At 34.5% G+C, this 25,567-nt stretch overlaps 1 protein-coding gene across 1 annotated transcript in view; it reads right to left on the bottom strand.

The window, feature by feature from the left end:
- Positions 1-7,181, bottom strand: part of LOC101894068 (acetylcholine receptor subunit alpha-like) — a 331,275-nt gene extending 324,094 nt beyond the window's left edge. Inside the window, exons 1-2 of the mRNA XM_059126854.1 lie at positions 7,073-7,181; positions 6,813-6,998 (exon numbers count right to left, since the gene is read on the bottom strand). The gene's annotated coding sequence lies outside the window, so the exon portion shown is untranslated. The remainder of the gene's footprint in view (positions 1-6,812; positions 6,999-7,072) is intronic.
- Between the last annotated feature and the right edge of the window lie 18,386 nt (positions 7,182-25,567).

The raw sequence follows: 25,567 nt of genomic DNA, 5'->3' as shown, positions 1-25,567 counted from the left end.
CGATTCGGACCCAGGCTCAGAGATTGTCACAGCAGCAATTGGTTCCACGAGGGCTGCTTCCACGGCAGCAGAGGACAATGTGGTCTCAGTGGGGAGACAATCCGGGGTGGCATTACCGTCATCCACGTTCACGAGTTCGTCTTCGGTATATAATTTCATCGACATACTATATAACGAGAAGAGAACCATTTTAATTACAAATCGAGGGGTGGTCGGTCAGAATGACCAACTTGGTGGTGGACCGTCTTACAACGCCGTTCTCGGTTCGGACGTCCGCGACTCGAACTTGACCGTCAGTTCCCGGATGAACATTTACGACACCGCCTGTCATGACGAACAACAACTAAATCGTCTATGGCTATATCGCGCTCTGGAAATTTCCATTTAGACCTAATGTGTAAATGTTTCAAATAGTTCTCTTTCCACCTCAAACTAAACTGGTGGGTGAGAGCCTGAACTTTTCTAGACCGATTAACGAAGCTTAATGGTTGCTCTGTGATGAGAGGTTCAGGCGGTGCTAACAAAGGGGGTCCAAATAAGAGAATGTCTTGGCGTCAACGCGACTATTTCGTCAGAACTGTGCGACATCGGAAAAAACTTTTCCAATCAGCGTCAGTAGCTGTTAAAAGTTAATCATCTTCGCTGTAACAATCATTGGGGGATCAAACAATTTCGCAAAAGCCGAAAGAACTTCCCTCTTAGTTTAACTGGGGTTATTAACTGCAAAGTAGACAAAAAATTTAAATACAAATTTCACCTAACGCCCACAGGTTTGTAAATACTAGCTTTAATATACGATGATAATTGAGCGTCAACCAAAAGCTCAGGGGGGATCGATCCACAAATGATCTGCTGGTATAGGACCTGTGACAAGCCAGCCGAACACTGAGTTTTGAGCCAGTAAAGCTCCAGACAAAATTGGACGACAACCATCTAAAACAATATTGGGGTAAAGATCGGCTCCTAACAACAGATCTACAGGATGAGGTTCAAAAAGATTGACATCTGCCAAGCGAAGGTCGGGGATTCGGGGCCTCAAGTCTGAATTGGTCTCAAATGACGGAAGATTTTCTGAAATAGTAGGCAACACTAACACACTTGTTTCTAATGTTAGAGAATTATCGAGTGGACTGCTAATTTTTATACGACAACTTTTATTAGCAGTAGCCGAAAGCGAAACACTAACTCCTGATACAACAGCATTAGCAGAGGATGCGGGAAGCTTCAATCGATTTTGGAGTCGCTCTGAAATAAAAGAGGACATTAGATGTCACAGTGGAAGTTGGAGTCGAATTACCCAATGTAAGATCTTCCCGATGCAATAATGTATGATGTGCCTTATTGCACTTCGAACTACGACGTTTCCTATCACATTTCTTTACTTCATAATCGTTACGAAGACAGTTCATGCAAAGATGATGGCGTGTCATTACTTTATACCGATCAACGGGTTTTAAGCTCTTAAAGCGTTGACGTTGATTTTGACAAATGACACAATGTGGACTTTTCGAAGCACGGGGAGAACTAGGCGATTTAGGGACATTAACATTAGAATAATGCGCTTGAACTTTTCTACTACTTAACTGCTTCTTCCTATCTGTGCCACGCATGTCATGAAGACACATGAGCGTACAAATTCTCTCAGTGAGAAAAGCATCCAAGTCTTTCCAAGACGAAAGAGAGGATTTATCCTTTACACTTAGCTCCCAAAGGGTCTGAGTAAGTTTTGGCAGTCTTTGGAGACACAAAAACATAAGAATCGGATAACAATTTTCAGTTTTAACATCATAAATTGCCATCGAAGTTAAACAACCATTTATACCGCGTTGGATCGTCTTTAATCCTGAAGTAGTCTCACTATAGAGAACAGGAATATCGAATAAAACCTTCAACTGGTTATGAACAAGAAGTCGAGGATTGTCATAAGTTTCGATCAAAGCCTTCCAAGCCGCGAAACTACGATTAGTTAGTGGAAACTTTGACACTATCTCGCGAGCTTCCCCTGTCGTCTTCCGGACCAAATGACAAAGCCTTTCAATGTCGCTTTGACGAGCATTATTAATATATACAGCGGTAAACAAATCCTTAAAGGTGGGCCATGAGTGGAAATCGACTTCAAAAACATCTGCGGCATAGCTAAATTATGTACAACATCTGAATTTGAAACAAAATCTAAAGTTCGAAAACTCGCACTACTATTCCCCACAATAGAGGTAAGCGGAGTCTGAATTTGGGAAGGATTTTCGAGCGAAGCCTGATTTGAAACATTCTATTGGTTTCGCGTTTCAACCTACTTTTTCGGCATAATTGGATTTGGTGATTTTTCTAGGGTTTCACCCGGGGTTTCTAACAACGATGCTACAGAACCACTGACGCTTGAATTAATAGAAGTAGAACGAACCCTTTTAAACTGATCTAACTTCCTATTAATTGTAGCCTGGCATCGCAAATAGAGTTGAAAAGATGCATTATATTTTTGATCGACAGCATCGATTTCTTCTTTTGATGTCTCTACAGACGTCATCATAAAATCACAGCCTTTTTCAAATTTTTCCTGCACTCTTTCCCACAAGTTCTCTAATCCATTAATTTGGGATTTTAAATATTGGAAATCCAATTCCTCATCACGCATAGATTCGAAGCTAGCGTTAAATTGCACGAGAGCATCAGAAGCTCTAATAAACATGTCGATTGGGGTCAAAGGCATTTTGAAAGTTTTTTTTTACCAAGTCTCTACTACAATAAGTAAGAGAAAGACAACTAAAGCACGATTTGCTATAAAAAATAACCAAAAACCAAATTCGACTTCGCACAATATACGAAGGAGCAACAACGCAAAATTATCAACAAATTCAAAAATTTCCAAAAAATCGTCCAAATTTCTTAAATGTTCAAGGAACATACCGAAAGATGCCAAGAATTTACCGAAACCGCACTATAGGGCCAAAAAACTTGAAAACTTTTGCGAAATAATTGCCTTGAACCTCTCAAACTATAGTGAACAATCAAAACTATCAAATTCAATATTATAATCTCCAATGAGATATTTAGCAACCGATAATAACGTACCACGAAAAAAGTGAGGAAATCAATATATAATTTTCAAAAAATATATCAATAAATATATATACAAATTATCAAATGTTCTAAAAGTTGTATATTTTACCGGTAATTTTCCAAAAAAAACCGTATTTTCGCGCACAAAAAATTCAAAATATTTTAATTTTTAATATTTTCTAACGAAAATATAGAGATTATTTCGATTTTATTTCAAAAGTTACCTACAATTTAGGCAACTAAACTACCGAATGTAGCGTGATGTTCCAATAAATATTTACCAAAAATAAAATTTCTGAGAAAAATCTCCAAAATTAATTAAAAATTTCAAATTCCGCACGAAAAATATCAATTTTAACACTTTTTACTTAAAAAGTCGTATTGTCCGATCGTATGGTGCACGCGTTATTAATTTTTTCCAAAAACGTTGTTTTCTTAAACCCAATTAACATTAATAATAATTCAAAACAAAAATCAAAAAATTTTCATATATTATATTACAGGTCGTTTTATCACGGTTCACCTGTAATGCAACGAACGATAGAAAAATATCAAACGTATGTATGTATACGCTTATGTGTGGCTGACCGACCAAGCAGTGATCATCAGCCGTGTGCCTATTACTGCGTTTGTATGTTTGTATATCGATCGTTAGCGAACAACCAAACAAACCAATGTAATTGCTGCGTGTATTTTTTGGGGGTGATTTTTAATGAATATTTTAATTAGCAAAAATGCAAATTTGCAAAAAAAATAACAATTTTTTAATTTCAACTATACCGATCGATAGGAAATTTAACGTACATTAAAATGACACCCGACAACAATATTTTATTTTCACTAGAAAAGCCAAAAAATACACTTTTTTCACAATTATTTTGGTTTATTTGTTTTCTATGATTTTTTTTCGAATGCCGACGGCAAAACAATATTTGCAAAACTAGACGGCGGGAGAACGGGTTACGCGACGCGTTGTAAAACGGCCACAGAACAAATAAACGACACGATTGTTGTTGTTTTACACAATTTTTATACCCTACACCACAAGGTGGTCAGGGTATTATGTCTTTGTGTATTTGTTTGTAACAGGCAGAAGGAAACGAGATAGACCCATAGTTCCTTTTGATGATCTGCATAGAATCACATTCTGAGTCGATTTATGCATGTCCGTCCGTCCGTCTGTCCGTCCGTCCGTCCGTCTGTCCATGTATTTTTGTAAGCAAAGTACAGGTCGCATTTATTGCCCGATCCAGATGAAATTTTGCAAAGATCTTTTGTTTGGCCCAAGGACGAACCCTATTGAAATTGGAGATAATCGGTCAAAATTTAGATATAGCTCCCATATATATCTTCGTCCGATTTGCCTTTTATTGTGCACCAAACGTGTAATATCAGTCCGAATTGTATGGAATTTGGCATATACACCCAAATTAGGCCTGAAAATATGTATGCCAAATTTGATCAAAATCGGTTCAGATATAGCTATAGCTCCCATATATATTGTTCATCCGATTTTTTATTTTTGTCCACCGCCGCCGTAATATGCACTATGCAACAACAATATTTGGGGAAATGTATCAAATACAGCTCAGAAATACATTTGCTAAATTTTATCGAGATCGGTTCAGATTTGGATATAGCTCCCATATATAACTTCGTCCGATTTACCTTTTATTGTGCACTAATATTTGTCCAAATGGGATGGAATTTGACACTTACGACCGAATTAAGTCTAGAAGCTAGTATGTCAAATTTGGTGAAGATCGGTTCAGATATAGCTATAGCTTCCATATATATTATTCATCCGATTTGTTATATTTGTTACCCACAACCGTAATATGCACTACGTAACAACTATATTCAGGAAAATATATCAAATACAGCTCAGAAACATCTTTGCCAAATTTTATCGAGATCGGTTCAGATTTGGATATAGCTCCCATATATATCTTTATCCGATTTCAAATTAATTGTGCATCAAATGGGCAATAAAATTCCGAATTTAAAAGATACAAATGCTTCGGCATATTTAGTCCTTTGAACTTTAAATTATAATTATAATCATAGCGTGTATGATTGAATTCTCCCATAAAAATTTTTAATTGTTATGTGGAGCTCTACTTAATTAGCAAAGTGGTGTAGGGTATCATAAAGTCGGCCCCGCCCGACTTGAAGGCTTTCTTTACTGGTTTTTCTTCCAAAATTCTTTCTTTAGAGAATATTGTTTTTTTTTATACCCTCCACCATACTATAGTATACCCCCCACTAACTTAGTCATTCCGTTTGTAACTCCTCGAAATAATGATCTTAGACCCAAGCTTGATCAACGTAAAATTCTAAGTCGATTTAACGATGTCCGTCTGTCTGTCTGTCCGTCTGTCTGACTGTTGTAATCACGCTATCTTTCGAATGAATTGAGATAGATGGCTAAAATCTTGCACACATGTTTATTTTTCCAGTAGGCAGGTCAAGTTCGTAAATGGGCCATGTAGGTCCACGTTTTCATATAGCTCCCATATAACGGTAACCCCTTTATATTCGGTATTTTGATGATTTTAGGAACATTATTCACCGGAATAATGTTTCAAAATTGCTATTTGAAGTTCGTAATGAATACTACAGTCTAAAATAGAAAATTGTCTGTGAAAGTCCATGTCTTCGTATAGCCCCCATATAACGGTACCTCCCGATATTCGGTATTTTGATGATTTTAACGACATTATTCACGGGAATTGTTTCAAATTTGGTATTTGAAGTTCGTTATAGGAACTGCAGTCTGTGACAGAAAATTGTCTGTGCGGGTCCAGGTCTTCGTATAGGCCCCGTATATCAGTACCTCCCTATATTCGGTATTTTCACGATTTTAGCGACATAATTCAGCGGAATTGTTTGAAAATTGGTATTTGAAGTTCGTAATGAATACTAAGGTCTAAGATAGAAAATTGTCTGTGCAAGTCCATGTCTTCGTATAGCCCCCATATAACGGTACCTCCTGATATTCGGTATTTTGGTGATTTTAACGACATTATTCACGGGAATTGTTTCAAATTTGGTACTTGAAGCTCAAAATGGATACTACACCCTAAGACAGAAAATTGTCTGTGCAGGTCCACGTTTTCGTATAGCCCCCATATAACAGTACCTCCCTATATTCGTTATTTTGATGATTTTAGAGACATTATTCACCGGAAATGTTTCAAAATTGGTATTTGAAGTTCGTAATGAATACTACAGTCTGTGACAGAAAATTGTCTGTGCGGGTCCAGGTCTTCGTATAGGCCCCATATATCAGTACCTCCCCATATTCGGTATTTTGACGATTTTAGGTACAGTACACACCGAAATTGTTTGAAATGTGGTATTTGAAGTTCGTAATGGATGCTACAGCCTGTGACAGAAAATTGTCTATGCTGGTCCAGGTCTTTGCACAATTTAACGGCACCTCCTTATATACGATATTTTGATGATTTTAGCTACATTATTCAACGTTTATTTCAAGTTTCCAATTTCAGTATGGTAATGGCTTATGACAAACAATGCCTATGTATGTCCACGTCGTATAGACCCCATTATAACGGCTATATTTGGTATTTTTAAAATTTTAACAGAATTTTTTAAGGGTTTTATTTTTTAAAAATTTCCAAATTCGTTGCAAATGGTGGAGTGTATTAAAAGTTCGGCCCGGCCGAACTTAGTACTTTTTAACTTGTTTTTTTTTTTTTTAATTTCACAAGGCACTTTTTCACTGTACGTACCTGGCTGTTTTGAATGGAAAAACGATTATGATGATGATAATGATGATGACGATGAAGTGGACTGTATGTTTTGTTGGTGAGGATGCTTTGCAAAAGAACAAAAGAAGAAAACAATTAATTTCTTGTTGCCGACAGCTCGTTATCCGGTCCGAAGTGATCAGAGGGGCTCCACCGATGGGAGTAAAACTTAAATATAAATAAGGCAAAAGCCAGGCTTTATTAATAATAAATATAAATAGGGTTTTGGTAAACAATATTACCTTTTTGCACGATAGCGAGGAGAGCCTTCGTTCGTATCGGGGCGATAGAAGAAGAGAGAGTTTAATAACAAAACAACGATCCCAACATGAAGTAAGGCGGCGTTGGCGCTATTCGCCACTCGTTGAAATCTGTTGACATTGACAGATTTCAACGATGTTAATCATTTACAAGTAATTAGGCGTTAACCCATTGTTAACGTAGCAAAACACTAATTTTCAATCTAAATTAAACAATCGTACTATGGTTGATTCTTTCATATATAAAATACAATCAGTATCCAAATTTAAACCGGCTCCAACCAAAATCGCTACGATTCTGAAATGAATTAATCGTTTCAGAAAGTCGCGCTATAAATATCCTTAAAAATGGGAATTTACGGAATATATATATAGATGTTTAAATCTGGTTCACTTAATACATTAATATTTCTGTAATAAAATATTTTAAGATCAATACACTTATTATAAACCTTGAAAATATTTAAAACATAAACTCATTTGTCTACATTGTATTGGTGTAGGGCAGATATATTAGCTGATCGTCTGTTTTCTCTTTTTTTCGTTTTCGCAACTGCGCCGGTTTAAGGAGGTAAATTCATGCAATCCTTACATATATGCTACAATTAGTAATTTCACAACATCTCATTGTCAAAATTTGTATTTATAAGTCCATTGTATATACACTCATCAGAGATGGGAACCTATTTTTTATGTGCCATGGTGCGGCAGTGACATTGTATGGGACTTTAAGCCACTTTGTCTGGTTCCCAATAGCACAGTGATTAGTATCGAAATAAATCCACTTAGGCTTATCAGTAAAGTTTGACTTTACCTTGTGGTTTGGTACACTTTCTTTACAGGTTTTCTTGAATCAAACTTCTTGAATAATCTTAATAATTTACTTCAAGTGTTCAAAATAAACAATAACAACTTTTATAAGTCGTCTCAGATAACGATGGAATCGATCCAGTGACAAGCCCCCGAAAACATAAGTTTGGACAAGCAAAGTTCCACAAAGAAACGAACTACATCCATCAAATAAAAATTGTTGATGGAAGTCAGTACCAAATAAAAGATACACTGGACGAGAATCGAATAAGTTAGCATCTTGGCATTAAGGCTTGGCAGAGGAGACAGTAACCGAGAGCAAATGGAAATGTGTTGCCTGGTGTTGTCAGCGCACGAGTTTCTAAATAAAAATTAAGGATTCAAGGGACTTCCAATCTTCAGAGAGCATACTTTAGGAGAATTGGTTAAAACTGCACAATTGACACCGGCGATAGCGGTATTCCTTGGACTTACCAGAACTTTCATAAATTTCTTCCCGACTAGTTCTTCGCGTTAATCTTGATTTATTAATGTAAACAGTGCTTGAAAGGGCCCTAAAAGTTGGCCATGAGAGAAAACCACCTTCGAAAATATAAGAGTCGGATGAGGCAAAGCAAGATTGTGTCGAGCAGTGTGTAAAACATAATTTCTTTCCTGGATTTCCTTTGGAATTCCAGATGGGGTCTGGCCACCAACTTCACATTTGCCATCGACAACCAAAATGTACTCAGCAGTCGATAAATATTCGAGACATTTTCCAAAGGAACTTTCCAAGTCGAGCCATTTTTAATTGAACTCTATACTTTTTACTTCTAAAATAAAAACATCTAGATCTTCTTCTTTCGCAACTTTTAATGCTGCACAAAACTTGACCATATTATCTAACACTCTAGTAAAATTATTGGGAGGGTTAAGAGCCATGATGCTAAGAATAATAAAAATTTACATAAAAAGCTGCAAAAACTTGCACAGACTTTTCATTTCTCCTTTAAAACGAGACAAAAGTCCGAAAAAGTGAATAAAAATATTATTTCAAAAATATTAAATAAAAAAGTATAATATTGTCGAAAATATTAAATATGACAAATGTTTTATATTAAAAGAAAAACAGAATTTTTTCAAACCAAACAAAGGTTGCAGAGAATTGTGCTTCATTTTCAAGAAAAGTTTTAAAAAGGTACACAGGTTTTATCCGAAACAGTTACTTAGCTGTCGGTTGTCCACTTGAAAGAGAACAAGCCAACTTCAACTATTTTCTTTGGTAGTCAAAAACCCATCAAACCAAAATGTATATAATATGCATAAAACATATGTTTGCATTATTGCAATTACATACATTCCATATTTGAATCATAATTGTTTGATGTTATCGACCACCTAAGCCAATCACGCTAATCCTCATTTCTTTTACATATTTATTTGTAACATGAAAGGCTTAAGCATACATCGGTCACACATAAATATGTATGCATGCATGTGCAGTTGGTTGAGTACCAACTCATTTGCCTACTTCAATTCTGCATTCCCATATGTTTTTAGCAATAATAATAACAACAACTGATCAGTGATCGGTATGTTGTTGTTAAATGGAAGAAAAGGCAAATGAGTGGTAATGCATAAAATGTTATAAATAAATAAAAAAGTGTGTATGTAACTAATTATTTGAAAAGTAGTACAAATAATATAAATAAAAGTAAATTAAATGTTGTAATTTGTTAATTATAAAGTGATTTGGGGTTGATGATGATTTTTGTTTGATGATGGTGTTGTTGCTATTAGTGGGTGGTAATGATTGTTGTGGGTTGAAGAAATTTTATTTCCATTAACATTCTCCTTGTATGAACGGAAGACTATTTTGTGCCTTCGCCATTTGGTCATAATGACAGGAAGGTAATTTTGCAGAGACGGTCCAGAGGATCATAATAAGCTAGATGGCTACTTCCATAAAAAAAACTCTTACTTTCATAGTAGAACTACTTTGTTTAAAAACGCCACGAGGAGGCGGAAAATAAGAATTTTTGACAAACGTCAGTTGAATAAGTCCCAAGTCATGCGTCCTAAGGATTCATACTATTACATAAAATCCAATTTGTATTTAATAAGGTGTAATTGACAATCACATGGTTTTAAACTTTTTTCATTTTTGTTTGTAAATAAACCTGTCAAATCAAATAAAATATTTCTTTCAAGCTTTAATGTCGTTTAAATTTTAAATGTTGTTTTTAAATATTGGTTTTCTGAATTTCTGAGGTTGATTTGGAGCTTTTGGGAGAAATTGCAACTTTATGGTTCAATATAAAATTATAAGCTATGTCCGTCTGTAAGTCTGTCGATATCACTATAACATTCGAATGCGGTACTGTCCTGTAACATATTTTTATACGGAATTTAATGTTAATTGCCCGTATGTGTTGAAATTGGGGAAACACATTCTTGCAAAGAACTGCCTTTACAGGTCCATATTGTGTTATAGACCTCTTATAACGGTTCCTCACTGTAATTTGTATTTTGATGATTTCAGATGGAATTGTTTTACCACTTGCTCTGGTAGAGTATGGTATTGCAGATTTACATTTTCGGTACTGCCGATTAATCAGCATATGACCCTTTGTGAAGGAATTAGGACACCCGGAGACGAATTGTTGGTAGAAAATATTGGATTTGCGGAGTTTTAGGAACATGGTCCATTGATTTCACACTTTCCGGGAGTTATTATTTAGAATGTAGGTACACTAAAATGTGGACAATATTGTCCATTGTCGCGCCTGACCTAAGCCTGACTACATATATGTTGAGAATACTTTGCATATAACTACTTTAATTCAACATTATTATTTAATCAAATAATCCTTGAAGTCTTTCTTTGTCATAGAAAATAAATTTTATATCAATATAAAATATTGTCTCAATAAAAGCAATACTTTTCAATATTCCATTGCGCATTTATTCTGATTCAATAGGTTATGGGCCCAGCGCCATAACGGGGATATAAGGAAAAATCTGAAGGATTAATTTAAACAATAATTTGGTGAGAACAAATATATTCAATTTTTGGGTTGTGTGAGTTAAGATCTCGTGCTGAAGAACAAATAATGACATCGTATAATGACCGTATTCCGTTATTCAACGGAAATAATTATTTGACCTGGAAGACACAGATGGAAGCTGTTTTGCACAAAAACAGACTGCTTAACATTGTGTTGGGAGTGGATAAAGCACCAAATATAGGCAGTCTCCCCAGAAATCCTACAAACGAACAACGAGCTGAATTTGAAGAAAAAATGGAAGTTTTACAAAGGTTTATCGAAAAGGATATGGATGCAAGAGCCGAGATTTTGATAGCATTGGAACCGAATATAGTGAACACGGTAAGGAATATAAAAACGTCAAGCGAAATGTGGAAGCATCTTCAAGATACATACGACCGCAAAACAACAAGAAAAAAATTGAGTGTTATAGGAAACTGCTGAACTTGAAAATGTCGGATAATCAAACTATTTCTGAGTTTTTTATCGAGTTTGAAACGTGTTCATCATCAATATCGGAAATGGGGGTTGAACTCGATGAAGATCTGCAAGCTGTTGTAATTGTCGATGCGTTACCAGATAAATTTTCAGCCGTTAAGGCGGCTGTTGATACTGCTAACGAATTTCCAAAACTTGATGTCTTGAAGGCAATGTTGCTTGAAATTGGCGAAAAAGTTGAAGTAAGCCAAGATGCTGCAATGAAAGCAAAGCATTTCAAGAAGAAGGCAGAAACGTATCCGAATTACAACCCAAATCTAATGGAAGGTAGGTACAAAAAGACAATAACATGTTTTCGGTGTAAGAAAAAAGGACACAAGGCTAAAGACTGCAGAGCGAAAATATCTATTGAATGGAACTCAAGATCCAGTGAAGACAAGGAAAATTCTTTGGGCGCTACAGAAAATGCATATTTTGTCAGATCTAAACAGGAATGGGTAATAGATAGTGGCGCATCATCACACATGTGCAATGATAAATCTCTTTTTCTTAATCTTGACACGAGCTATACTGGAAACGTCAAGTTAGCGGATGATAAAGGAATAGATATCAAAGGCATAGGGAAAGTGGCGATTTGTGTAAATGTTAGCGGAGAAAAGGCCATTTACTTAAATAACGTCTTATATGTACCAGATTTAAAGCACAATCTCTTGTCTACCAGTAAGGCCACTGATTCAGGTTGCAAAGTAGTAATGGAAGAAAATAAGGCATTTATTATGCGAAAGGGCAATATCCTGATAGAAGGCTGTAAGAAAAATAGCATATATACTGTCAACATATTTGAAAAGGAGATAGCCGCAAATTCTGTGAGTAAAAGTGCTGAAAATGAGTTTAAATTATGGCATGGGCGTTATGGTCATTTAAACTGCAAAGATCTGAGTAAGCTATCATCTTTTCAAATGGTGAAAGGATTACCTAGCTTGAAGACAATAAAAATTGATTGTGAAGCGTGCATTCGTGGAAAACAAACAAGAAAATCTTTTCCCCGAAAGAATGAAAAATCATCCACCGATGTGTTGCAACTTATTCATACAGACCTATGTGGTCCAATGAGGTGTGAGTCAATGGGAAGAAGCCTTTATTTTGCAACATTCATCGATGATTTCTCACGAAAAGTTTTTGTCTATTTTCTCAGACATAAAGATCAATATTTAGAGGCTTTTAAGTAATTTAAGGCAATTGTAGAAAATGAGACTGGAAAGAGAATTAAGATATTGCGAAGTGATAATGCCAAAGAATTAGTCAGCGAAAAATTTTCAAAGTTCTTGAAAGATTGTGGTATTCATCGTCAGCTTACTGTAGAATACACCCCACAGCAGAATGGAGTTGCCGAACGTATGAATCGGACGTTAGTCGAGATGGGTCGCTGTTATATGTTAGAGGCTGATCTACCGACTTCTTTGTGGGCTGAAATTATAAATACATCAGCATATATTAGAAATCGATGTCCAACAAATTTAAATAATGGAAAAACCCCTGAAGAATTGTGGACAGGTAAGAGACCGTGCGTGAAACATCTGCGGCAAATAGGATGTAAAGCATTTGCCCTAAATAAGAAGTCTAAATCCAAATGGGAAGCAAGAAGTAATGAGTATATATTAGTGGGATACTCAAATGAATCGAAGTCATATCGGTTGTGGAGACCGGGCACCAAAAATGTTATAAAGAGCTGTGATGTAAGATTCATCGAAAACGAGTTATTCAAGAATACAAAAAAAGCTGATACTGATTTATTTTATGAATTTGAAATCAAAACTCTTGACAATATTAATAATGAAATATCAAATGATGATGAGCAAGAATCAAACGACGGGCTTTTGGAACGTGATGATAAGGAGCTTGACATAGAAATTTCCAAAGAAAGAATCAATCAGAAGCCAGATAAACCTGATAACAATAACACCAAATCTGTTGGAACGAACAGTCAAGAACCACTTGAATCCATTAAACATCGACTAAGGTCATGGTCATTTAGGAAAAATAATGAATCGTCCCATATGGTTGATGAAAAAAGTATGGACCCAAGATCAATTAAAGAAGCATTATCATCAAACCATGCTGCCGAATGGAATGAAGCTATTAATTAAGAATACGCATCATTGATGAAAAACAAAACATGGACATTAAGTGACTTACCAGAAGGAAGAAAAGCTGTTGGTTGCAGATGGGTCTTTAAATCAAAAATTAGACCTGATGGAACAGTAGAAAAACGCAAAGCAAGACTGGTCGCCAAAGGATACTCTCAAGTTATGGGTATAGATTATGTGGATACGTTTGCTCCGGTTGTAAGACAGACATCATTGAGATTGATTTATGCTCTTTCAGCGGAGCATAATCTTCAACTACGGCAACTAGATGTATCTTCAGCATTTTTAAACGGAACATTAGACGAAGAAATCTACATGGAGCAGCCAGAGATGTTTGTAGAAGAGGCAACAAAACATAAGGTATGCAAGTTACAAAAATCTATCTATGGACTCAAACAATCTGGAAGACAATGGTTTAAATGTATTGATGCTATAATTTTAGAGTTTGGTTTAAACCGATCAAAGTATGACCAGTTTATGTATTACATCAACAATGCAGAATCTTGCATGATTGTTGCACTCTATGTTGACGATATAGTCATTGCGTGTAATAACAAGATATTGACAGAAAAATTTGTTAAGACACTTCAGTCAAAATTTAATATCCGAGACATGGGTATTCCAAAACATTGCATTGGTCTTGAAGTATATGTAAAGAAAAATGAAATTTCAATATCACAATCAGGATACATAAAACTGTTAGAAACGAAATATAATTTAGAGAAATGCAAACCAGTCAAGATGCCCATGATAGCTAATATGAAGTTAGAAAAGGAACCGCAAGTTGCAGGAGAAAAAGAAAAAGTTGACGAAAAGCAATATCAAGAATTAATAGGACATTTATTATACATATCACTGCACAGTAGGCCAGATATTACGTGTGCTGTTAATATGTTATCGCAATTTTCAACAGATCCGAGGAAACAACATTATTCTGCTGCTTTACAAGTAGTAAGATATCTTAGTACTACAAGAAATGCAGTTATTTCTTACAAGAAAACGTCAGCTCCTATCGAGGGTTTTTGTGATGCAAATTGGGCGCAAGATGTCAATGATAGAAAATCTCAATCTGGATTTTGTTTTATTCTAGCAGGAGGAGTGATCTCTTGGGAATCTAAAAAACAGAAAGTAGTTGCAACATCCAGTGCTGAGGCTGAATATGTAGCTCTTACGGAAGCGGCTAAAGAAGCCTCGTACTTGAGTTACCTGCTGGCAGAAATTGGTTTTCCTAATGAGGAATCCATAATAATAAACACCGATTCTCAAAGTGCACAAAAAATGGCAGAATTTGGTGCTCACCATTCTAGAACAAAACATATACACTACAAGTACCACTTCATAAAGGAGAAGATACAAGATGGGACTGTCAAGTTAAGCTATTTATCAACGAAAGAAATGATTGCGGATGCCCTTACAAAACCTGTACCCAAACCAAAACATATATTTTGTTTTACCAATATGGGCATTGTATACAATTGAAGAAATAATATGTTGAGGAGGCATGTTGAGAATACTTTGCATATAACTACTTTAATTCAACATTATTATTTAATCAAATAATCCTTGAAGTCTTTCTTTGTCATAGAAAATAAATTTTATATCAATATAAAATATTGTCTCAATAAAAGCAATACTTTTCAATATTCCATTGCGCATTTATTCTGATTCAATAATATAAAACTGTGGGCGGTTTTAACGATAAAAGTTTTTATTTAGCAAAATGTTAACTTTTTTGATAGCATCCACGTTTGACAGAAATATTGCGATGTTCCATGTCAGTCTCTTCCCTCGAGAATTTTTGTAAGTACCAGGTAGAAGGATACGTCGAAATCCACTCCAAATGTCCGGAGACGGATTTCTCCAAAGAGATATGGTATCGTCCATATTATGTAGGCATTTTTAATACGTTTGACTCGCGGGCGTTTTTAAACGTTTTGTATTTTTCCCAAATAGATGTTTGGAATGATTTATTTATGTTATTCAAATCAAAACTATTCGTCAACACGACTTTTTAGTTTCCATAACAACACTGTTGTTCTTGTAAAATTTTAGTTGTTGTAGCTAATGCATACAACTTATTAATCCACCTTGATAAAAACGTTGTTTATTTCACTAAAACTGGGCCATTTTTGTGAAAGAAATTCCAATTTCTTTAAGACGCCTAAAAGCATTATTGACATTATTAACAACTGTAGGGAATTGGATTTTCGAAAAGATTTAAATTGAAAATTTACCATGTATCGGACTTTTCGGTTCGATTTGTAATAGATTGGAAGTATTCCTCACATTCCAGTCATTCACTGGTAAGATTTCTTTTAGAAATAACTTCCTATTTTTTTCAAAAGAATTTAGAATATTTTCTAAGTTCACATTGTGAATATGGATTCTATTTGTAGAGATAGATTCAGTGGGTCCAGAAGATATATTTTGGAAGAAACGATCATTGTGAATGAATGACTCTGTTGGAGTTTTAAGTTTAGAGCAAACATCTGATCTTAGAATTAAGTCTATCGGGTCAGATTTGTAGTAATAAGGACCAGCTAAGTTTTCTAGTTCAATATTAGGCAACGAAATGTGTAGGAAGGGTTTGGTGTATATGAAGAGACAGAAGAAAGTACAAGAGCAGTATATGAAAGCACTAACTCTTGTTTTCGTGTGAACAAGTCCTGATTCACCGACAATTTAGTTTTCACCGTCATTTCCTACACCAAACACTTTACATGGTGATCAGGTTTTTCAAGACTAAAAAGTTGAACTATAGACTGACACATTAGACTTTCCTGAGATCCAGGGTCTAGTAGAAAGTCCAATTGTGTAAAATTTCGCAATGTCCAATTGTGTAAAGTAGAACAGAATTAAAAGATTGAGCACTATGAAAAGTGTCGTTATTGGACAGATTTCGTTTTTAGTTTGAGTCTCAGGTGCATCTGAATAAAGTACTGTATGATGAGGTTGTTTGCATGTCACGCATCTAAAGAAAGGTTTGCAATTGTTCACATCGTGGCCGATTTAAAACAATTGCGACAGATATTTTTATCTGCAAGAAATGTATTTTTAGGTATCATGTTAAGGCGAGAAATTTTGTGATTCTTCTTACAATATGCACAAAAAGCTGAGTTCGGATTTTTAAAATTTCTAGTCTGATAATGAGTCTATGATTTTTCCTTTAAAGGTTAGATATTTTTCGGAAAAATCCAAATACACATCAAATACACACACATCAAATTCAGGCTCTGACTGAACTGACAGTTCAGTTGTAAACAAACAAATTGTAAATAAACAAACAAAATAACATTCCAATTTTCCCACAGATCGCGTTCAATTTATTTGTGTTTTTCAAATAAATAATATTTGTGTTGCCCTGTATTTTATGGATGATGTGAAAGAGACTGCTGCTTCCAAATATTTGCAATCCTCTGGTGAACTCAGGAATCTCGTCAACTAGTGCCCGTAGCTGTGTAGTAGATGATTATAAATGAAGAATTAAATATATATAAAAAATATTTGCTGTTGACATATTCTAATTGTGTTTATTATTTTTACTCACCTTTTTGTTTCAGTTTTCATTTATATCAATAGTTATGTTCAAACAATTCCCGTGAATTATAAATAGACGACATCAATGGCACAAATGACTGATTTTGACATTAGTGTTGGCATGCGTGCGAAAGAAAAATATAGTGGAACACAAAATTACATTGAAATGCGTTTTCGAAAAAATTACGTTTCCGTTCGCTTTGATATTCGCACAATTTTTTGTTCTGATGGATTTTAGTGGAACGGAAATCAGCTGTTTGTCGTGTAAAAGGCATGCGAACGTGTTCTTTCGATATCGTGGAACAGGCTATATATATATATATATATATATATATATATATATATATATATATATATATATATATATATGTATATATATATATATATATATATATAAACACAACACACAGCCCTATCTTGATTTTATTGTAGCCAGATTTATATAAGCATGCAAAATATACACGTACATATAAAAATGCAAACAAAAATTTCGACAAAGCACTTAAGGTAAGGTCACATTGTGCAAATATTTGACGAAAAATGTCAAATATTTCTTTGTCACAATCTGACCGCCAAATATTTGATGGTAAATACTGATGTTGGGAAAACAAAAATTTGACCAGTGTGTCCATAATGTGAACACATATGATCAATTATTTTCCTCTATTTTGGTGCGGACGGTGCAAATGTTTTGTAAGGTCAAACAAGGAAAAATATCTGTTTAAAACATTGGGCAGCATTTGGTTTAAGAACAGGGGCATATGTAAGTGTGTAGTGGTTTTGTTTATTTGATATTTTTGAATTAACTGAATTTGTATGCTTAGTAAAAAATTTAATATATGGTCTGTTCCAGAACTGCAAGAATGTAAATGTTTTTACTACGATAACCGATTTTCCCTTCATTATAATAAAGAAAAATGCGAAACTAGTAGATTCTTGCAGGTTCTGGAACAGGATATAGGTAGATGCATCAAAGCTTAAAACATTGATATGTCAAAAATTTTGAAATGTTTTGACAAAAATAAGTAGATTTTTCTATGTTTTGTTATACGACGCAAATCGGTGGTTGTAATGATATGAATTTTTCATCAATTTTTACATATTTCTAATATATTTCATTCATTATTTTCAATTCCAAAATTGTTTTGACAGTTCATTGTCCCAGCAGCTATGTCGATGCGACTACCTGTATTCTTCTACCATGATACAAAAATGAAAAAAAATTATTCTGACAAGGAATTTATCCCACAACAGCTGGTCCCTTCTCCAAATAAATTATATCCGAAACTCCATTTTCTTTATGTCTCTCTTTCACTCTCTCGGTCTATTTCTCTCGGTCAAATAAACTTATGTTTCCTCACAGTTTGATCAAACAATTTAATGGGAAAATATATTGTACGAATGTGAACATGTGTCAAACATGTTTTCCCATATTTGACGCTGTTTGGTGACTGTTTGAACGAACAAAATCTGTCAAATATTTGGATGTAATGTGAACATCAAATCAACTCTGTATGAATTTTACATTTGTTAAGTCAAATGTGGGAAAACAAATTTGAATCAAATATTTGCTAAGTGTTACCGTACCTTAAGTCTTTCATGTTGCAAATAATTATGTAAAAGAAATGAGAATTAGCATGATTGGCTTAGGTAGTCGATGACATCAAACAAGTATAATGCAAAAATGGAATGTATATAATTGCAATCATGGTAGAAGAATGACTGCAGCTGCATCGATGCTGCTGGGATAATGAACTGTCAAACCAATTTTGAAGTTGAAATTTTTGAATGAAAAATTATTCCAACTTCTAAAAATTGTTAAAAAATTAATATCGTAACAACGTCTGTTTAAATGTTATTAATTGTAATTAATTCAGAGTTTTGAAAAAATAGTGCGTTTTCCTGTTCCAAGGATACCTCCAGAAATGACCATATACCTCGGAACTGACCGGACCTTCCTATAATTTTGTTGATGCCAATGGATAGTAGACTTCCTAAGCTTTCCGTAAGTACCCATATTGTACCGGCAGAATTGTCCTGGAAGGCATATTGGCCAATGGAGTTATCCTGTTCCAAGGATACCTCCAGAAATGACCATATACCTCGGAACTGACCGGACCTTCCTATAATTTTGTTGATGCCAATGGATAGTAGACTTCCTAAGCTTTCCGTAGGTACCCATATTGTACCGGCAGAATTGTCCTGGAAGGCATATTGACCAATGGAGTTATCCTGTTCCAAGGATACCTCCAGAAATGACAATATACCTCGGAACTGGCCGGACCTTCCTATAATTTTGTTAATGCCAATGGATAGAAGACTTCATAAGCTTTCCGTAGATACCCATATTGTACCGGCAGAATTATCCTTGAAGGCACAGTTTGGTGTAAACTTGTCCTGGCACATAGTGTTGTGCTACGAGTTAATATGTGTATGTTGCCTTACGATCTTTTTTTATACGATAAGTAATTAAAAATCAAAAATATTAAGGAAAAAACAATTTTTATGTAGCTCTGTTAAGTTAACATAGCTATGTTATTTTCTCTGTTAAATTCGTGGCTCTAGTTAAATTCGGAATTTATAGTAACGGACCTCAAAGTATATATATTTTTGATCATCATAAAATTCTACGTCGATTTATCAGTGTCCGTCCGTCTGTGGAAATCACTCTAACTTTCGAACGAAATGAAGTAGATTATTAAAATTTTACTCAAATGTGTATTATGTCTTCAGGACTTTTAATATTAAAAATGGGCCATGTATGTCCACGTCTTCGTGTAGCTCCCATATAACGGTACCTCCCAATAGTCGGTATTTTAATGATTTTAGCGACATTAGTTACCGGAATTGTTTCAAATTTGGTATTTGAAGTTCGTAATAAATACTACAGCATAAAACAGAATATGGGCCATGTACGTTCACTTCTTCGTATAGCCCCCATATAAAGGTACCTCCCCATATTCGGTATTTTGAATTGTTTCAATTTTGGTATTTGAAGTTCGTAATGGGTACTACATCCTAAAACAGAAAATAAGCCATGTAGGTCCACTTCTTCATATAGCCCCTATTTAAATTTTTACCGGGATTGTTTCAAATTTGGTATTTGAAGTTCGCAACAGATACTACAGCATAAAACAAGAAGTGGGCCATGTAGGTCCACTTCTTCGTATTGCCCCCATATAACGGTACCCCCCGTTATTCGATATTTTGATGATTTTAGCGACATTATTTACTGGAATTGAAGTTCGTAATGGATACTACATCCCTAGACAGAAAATAAGCCATGTAGGTCCACGTATTCGTATAGCCCACACATAACGGTACCTGCCGATATTGGGTATTTTGATGATTTTAGAGACATTATTTACCGAATTTTGCATTTGAAGTTCGTAATGGATACTACAGCCTATGACAGAAAATTGTCTGTACAGGTCCACGTCTTCGTATAGCACCCATGTAACGGTACCCAACCCCCCCCCACCTAAAACGGTATTTTGATGATTTTAGCGACATTGTTTACCGAAATTATTTCAAATTTTGCATTTGAAGTTCGTAATGGATACTTCAGCCTATGACAGAAAATTATCTGTGCAGGTCCAAGTTTTATAACCCCATGGTACCTCCCTATATTCGGTATTTTGATGATTTTAGCTACATTATAAACAGATTTTTTTCAAGTTCCGCATTTGAATATTGTAATAGATTGTGACAAATGCTGTTTATGCCTAATATATGACTACATTCAGTATTTTTAAGATTTTAACCGAATTTTTAACGGATTTTATTTTATTAATTTTTTTTTTTTTGAAAATTGTTAAATTTGTACCAAATGGTGGAGGGTATTCAAAGTTCGGCCCGGCCGAACTTACAGCTTTTCTACTTGTTTTTACTAAAATTTTCTTGCAATATATTCTTTTTATACCCTCCACCATAGTATGGAGGGTATATTAAGTTTGTGATTTCGTTTGTAACACCTCGAAGTAGACATTTTAGACCCCACAAATATATTCTTGATCAGCATAAAATCCTATGTCGATTTATCAATGTCCGTCCATCTGTCCGTCTATCTGTCTGTCCGTCTGTGGAAATCACTCTAGCTTCCGAACGAAATGAAGTAAGTTTATAAAATTTTACTCAAATGTGTACTATTTCTGCAGGACTTTTTGTATTGAAAATGGGCCATGTAAATCCACGTCTTCGTATAGCCGCCATATAACGGTACCACCCGATATGCGGTATTTTGATGATTCTAACAACATTTTTTACCGGAATTGCTTCAAATTTAGTATTTGAAGTTCGTAATGAATACTACAGCCTATGGCAGAAAAGTGTCTGTGCAGGTCCACGTGTTCGTATAGCCCCCACATAACGGTACATCCCGATGTTCGGGATTTTGATGATTTTAGCGACATTTTTTTACCGAAATTTCGTTTTTGAAATTTGTTATAGATACTACAGCATAAAACAGAAAATGGGTCTTGTAGGTCCACGTCTTCGTACAGCCCTCATGTAACGGTACCCCCCGATATTCGGTATTTTGATGATTTTAGCGACATTATTTACCGGAACTATTTCAAATTTGGTATTTAAAATTCGTAATGAATACTATAGCCTATGACAGAAAATTGTCTGTGCACGCCCACGTCTTCGTATAGCCCCCATATAACGGTACCTTCCGATATTCGGTATTTTGATGATTGTAGCGACATTATTTACCGGAACTACTTCAAATTTGGTATTTGAAGTTCGTAATGAATACTACAGCCTATGGCAGAAAATTGTCTGTGCAGGTCCACGTGTTCGTATAGCCCCCATATAACGGTACCCCCGATATTCGGTATTTTAATAATTTTAGCGACATTATTTACCGAAATTGTTTCAAATTTCTCATTTGATGTTCGTAATGGATATTACAGCCTATGACAGACAACTGTCTGTGCAGATCCACGTTTTATAACCACCACTTCATATCCCTATATTCGGTATTTTGATGATTGTTGCTACATTATAAACAGATTTTTTTCTTTCAAGTTTCGCATTTAAATATTGTAATAGCTTGTGACATAAGTTGCTTTTTCAGGTCCACGTCGTCGTATAGATTTTGCTAATATACTGCTACATTAGGTATTTTCAAGATATTAACAGAATTTTTGAAGGATTTTATTTTTTTGACAATTTGTACCAAATGGTGGTGGGTATTTAAAGTTCGGCACGGCCGATCTTACAGCATTTTTACTTGTTTTAATTCCTTTGTACATTTTTGAAAAAAATATTTAAATTATTAGAAATTTTCGATACAGTTTGGCAGTGAAAGTTATCTAACTTAATTTTTTTTGTTGTTGCAAAATGGTCAGGCTTAATCCCTTTATTGTTGTTTTTATAAAAACAACGTTTGTTTATTAGTGAAGAACGATGCTAATGTTGACCAGGGGGTAAGGCAGGGAATACCTAGGTTTCGGAAAGAGCCACCAATCCTCATCAGTTCCCTTTTTTTTGTCTGGGATATTGTCCCCAGAAGTTATTTTAAAAATAACTTCTATGACAAAAAACATTTTTTACCCGAGTGACGAGATCGTAAGCTCAAACAAACACGTTCGCACAACTTTTACACGACAAACAACTGATTTCCGTTCCACTAAAATTCACCAGAACGAATAATTGTACGAAAATCAAAGCGAACGAAAACGTACGCGTGCGTTACACTATCTTTTTTTTCGCTCACATGCGAACACAAATGTCGAAATCTGTCACTTGTGTTTTTGCTGTCTGCTGCTGACTACAATTCAGGACATTTTTTTTGAAAATAAGCATTGCCTGATTGAAAATGAAAAAAGGGTAAGTAAAAATAATAAATACGATTACAGTATGGCAACAACAATTTTTATAAGCAGCAGGTAAGACCTTGAAGACCTCTGGATAAAATTGTGTGTAGATAATAATGAATAATGAATAATAATTTAAGAAATTTTTGAAATATATATATATATATATATATATATATATATATATATATATATATATATATATATATATATATATATATATATAATAATTAATAACTTATAATTTTTAGGTAGCCGGCCTCTCAAGCCCTTGCCTAAGATTCTTCTCTGGGTATATCCAACACTGTCAACGGCAATCATAGTTTTTCCTATTGAAAACGGCATCAGTTCGACCGGTTGTACTGAACGGCATCAGTTCGACCTGTTTAATATATGTTGTTGACGGATATACTATTTCTTCAACTTACAACAATCATTACCATTAAATTTGTATTTATCTTTTTATTGATATTATTATTATTACGGTACCCCTCGATAATCGGTATTTTGATGATTTTAGCCACATATTTCAACACAATTGTCTGAAATTCTACAAAAGGAGTTCTTTAGGAGCACTTTACCCCATGAATGAGAATTGTCTCTATAGGCCCATGATATCGTATAGCCCCCATATAACGGTACCCCGATATTCGGTATTTTGATGATTTTAGCTACATTTTCTAATGGAATGTTCTGAAAATCCACAAAACGAGTTCCTTGTGAGGGGTTTTTACCCCCTGCAAGATAATTGTCTATATAGGTCCACTATATCGTATAGCCCCCATATAACGGTAATCCCGATATTCGTTATTTTGATGATTTTAGCCACATTTTCTAATGAAATGGTCTGAAAATCCACACAAGGAGTTCCTTATGAGTATTTTACCCCCTGAAAGAGAATTGTCTATGTAGGTCCACGATATCGTATATCCCCCATATAATCCCGAACTTACTGCTTTTTTACTTGTTATAGTTATACTCATGGTAGAAGAATATAGGTAGATGCATCAATGCTTGGGAACATTGATGTGTAAAAAGTTTTGAAATTTTTTTTTCGAAGATAAGTATATTTTTATATGTTTTCTAATACGACGCCAATTGGATATTATTATGATACTCATTTTTCAACAATTTTTACGAATTTGAATAACTTTTCATTCAACATTTTCAATTTCAAATTTATTTTGACAGTTCATTGTCCCAGCAGCTGCTTCGATGCGACTACCTGTATTTTTCTACAATGGTTATACTCATGGTTCAACTTAAAAAAAAAACTAGAATAGTGCAACTTTGTGCTGGAGTCTTATAGCGTCAAATAGATAATTATATGTGCAACAGTTAGTTTTGTTTATTTTTCATTTTTAACAAAGTTCTTATATTGGGGAAAACCCGAAGAACAAGAATGGAATTTCGGGGTCAGTCCACAAGGCTGAATCTAAAACAATAGGACAATACAGTTTTATGCCAAAAATTTTACAATGCGTTGCCCATCAACGTCGAAAATTTGCATTTTTTTGCAACCGAATTTGAAACCATTTCAAATTATTCGGCCCTATTACGGTTGTCGTTTCTATAATCATCGTCGACGTTATGTGCAAGTCGCCCTCGCCGTCGCTTCGATTAAAAAATGGTATTACGGTAAGGCATAGAAGCGGCATCGACAGTTTAAAATAAAAGTTGGCAAAAATTAAAAAAAAAAAACGTAAAAAAAACACTCTCTTGTTTTTGATAAAAGAATTAATTTTTTTTTTTTGAATTCTAATTTCGCATCTTTTGGCTCTTAGGCCTGCACATAAAGTCGACGAGGGCGACTTGCACATAACGTCGACGATGATTATACAAACGACAACCATATATATATATATATATATATATATATATATATATATATATATATATATATATATATATATATATATATATATATATATATATATATATATATATATATATATATACATATATATATATATATATATATATGGTTGTCGTTTGTATAATCATCGTCGACGTTATGTGCAAGTCGCCCTCGTCGACGTTATGTGCAGGCCTAAGAGCCAAAAGATGCGAAATTAGAATTCAAAAAAAAAAAAAATTAATTCTTTTATCAAAACAAGAGAGTGTTTTTTTTACGTTTTTTTTTTTAATTTTTGCCAACTTTTATTTTAAACTGTCGATGCCGCTTCTATGCCTTACCGTAATACCATTTTGGAATCGAAGCGACGGCGAGGGCGACTTGCACATAACGTCGACGATGATTATAGAAACGACAACCGTAATAGGGCCGAATAATTTGAAATGGTTTCAAATTCGGTTGCAAAAAAATGCAAATTTTCGACGTTGATGGGCAACGCATTGTAAAATTTTTGGCATAAAACTGTATTGTCCTATTGTTTTAGATTCAGCCTTGTGGACTGACCCCGAAATTCCATTCTTGTTCTTCGGGTTTTCCCCAATATAAGAACTTTGTTAAAAATGAAAAATAAACAAAACTAACTGTTGCATATATAATTATCTATTTGACACTATAAGACTCCAGCACAAAGTTGCACTATTCTAGTTTTTTTTTTTAAGTTGAACCATGAGTATAACCATGGTAGAAAAATACAGGTAGTCGCATCGAAGCAGCTGCTGGGACAATGAACTGTCAAAATAAATTTGAAATTGAAAATGTTGAATGAAAAGTTATTCAAATTC

Source organism: Musca domestica, unplaced genomic scaffold, assembly GCF_030504385.1.
Source record: "Musca domestica strain aabys unplaced genomic scaffold, Musca_domestica.polishedcontigs.V.1.1 4, whole genome shotgun sequence".
Lineage (NCBI taxonomy): Eukaryota > Metazoa > Arthropoda > Insecta > Diptera > Muscidae > Musca > Musca domestica.
The sequence above is the reverse complement of the archived record's forward strand: the minus strand, read 5'-3'. Positions and strand labels throughout refer to the sequence as shown.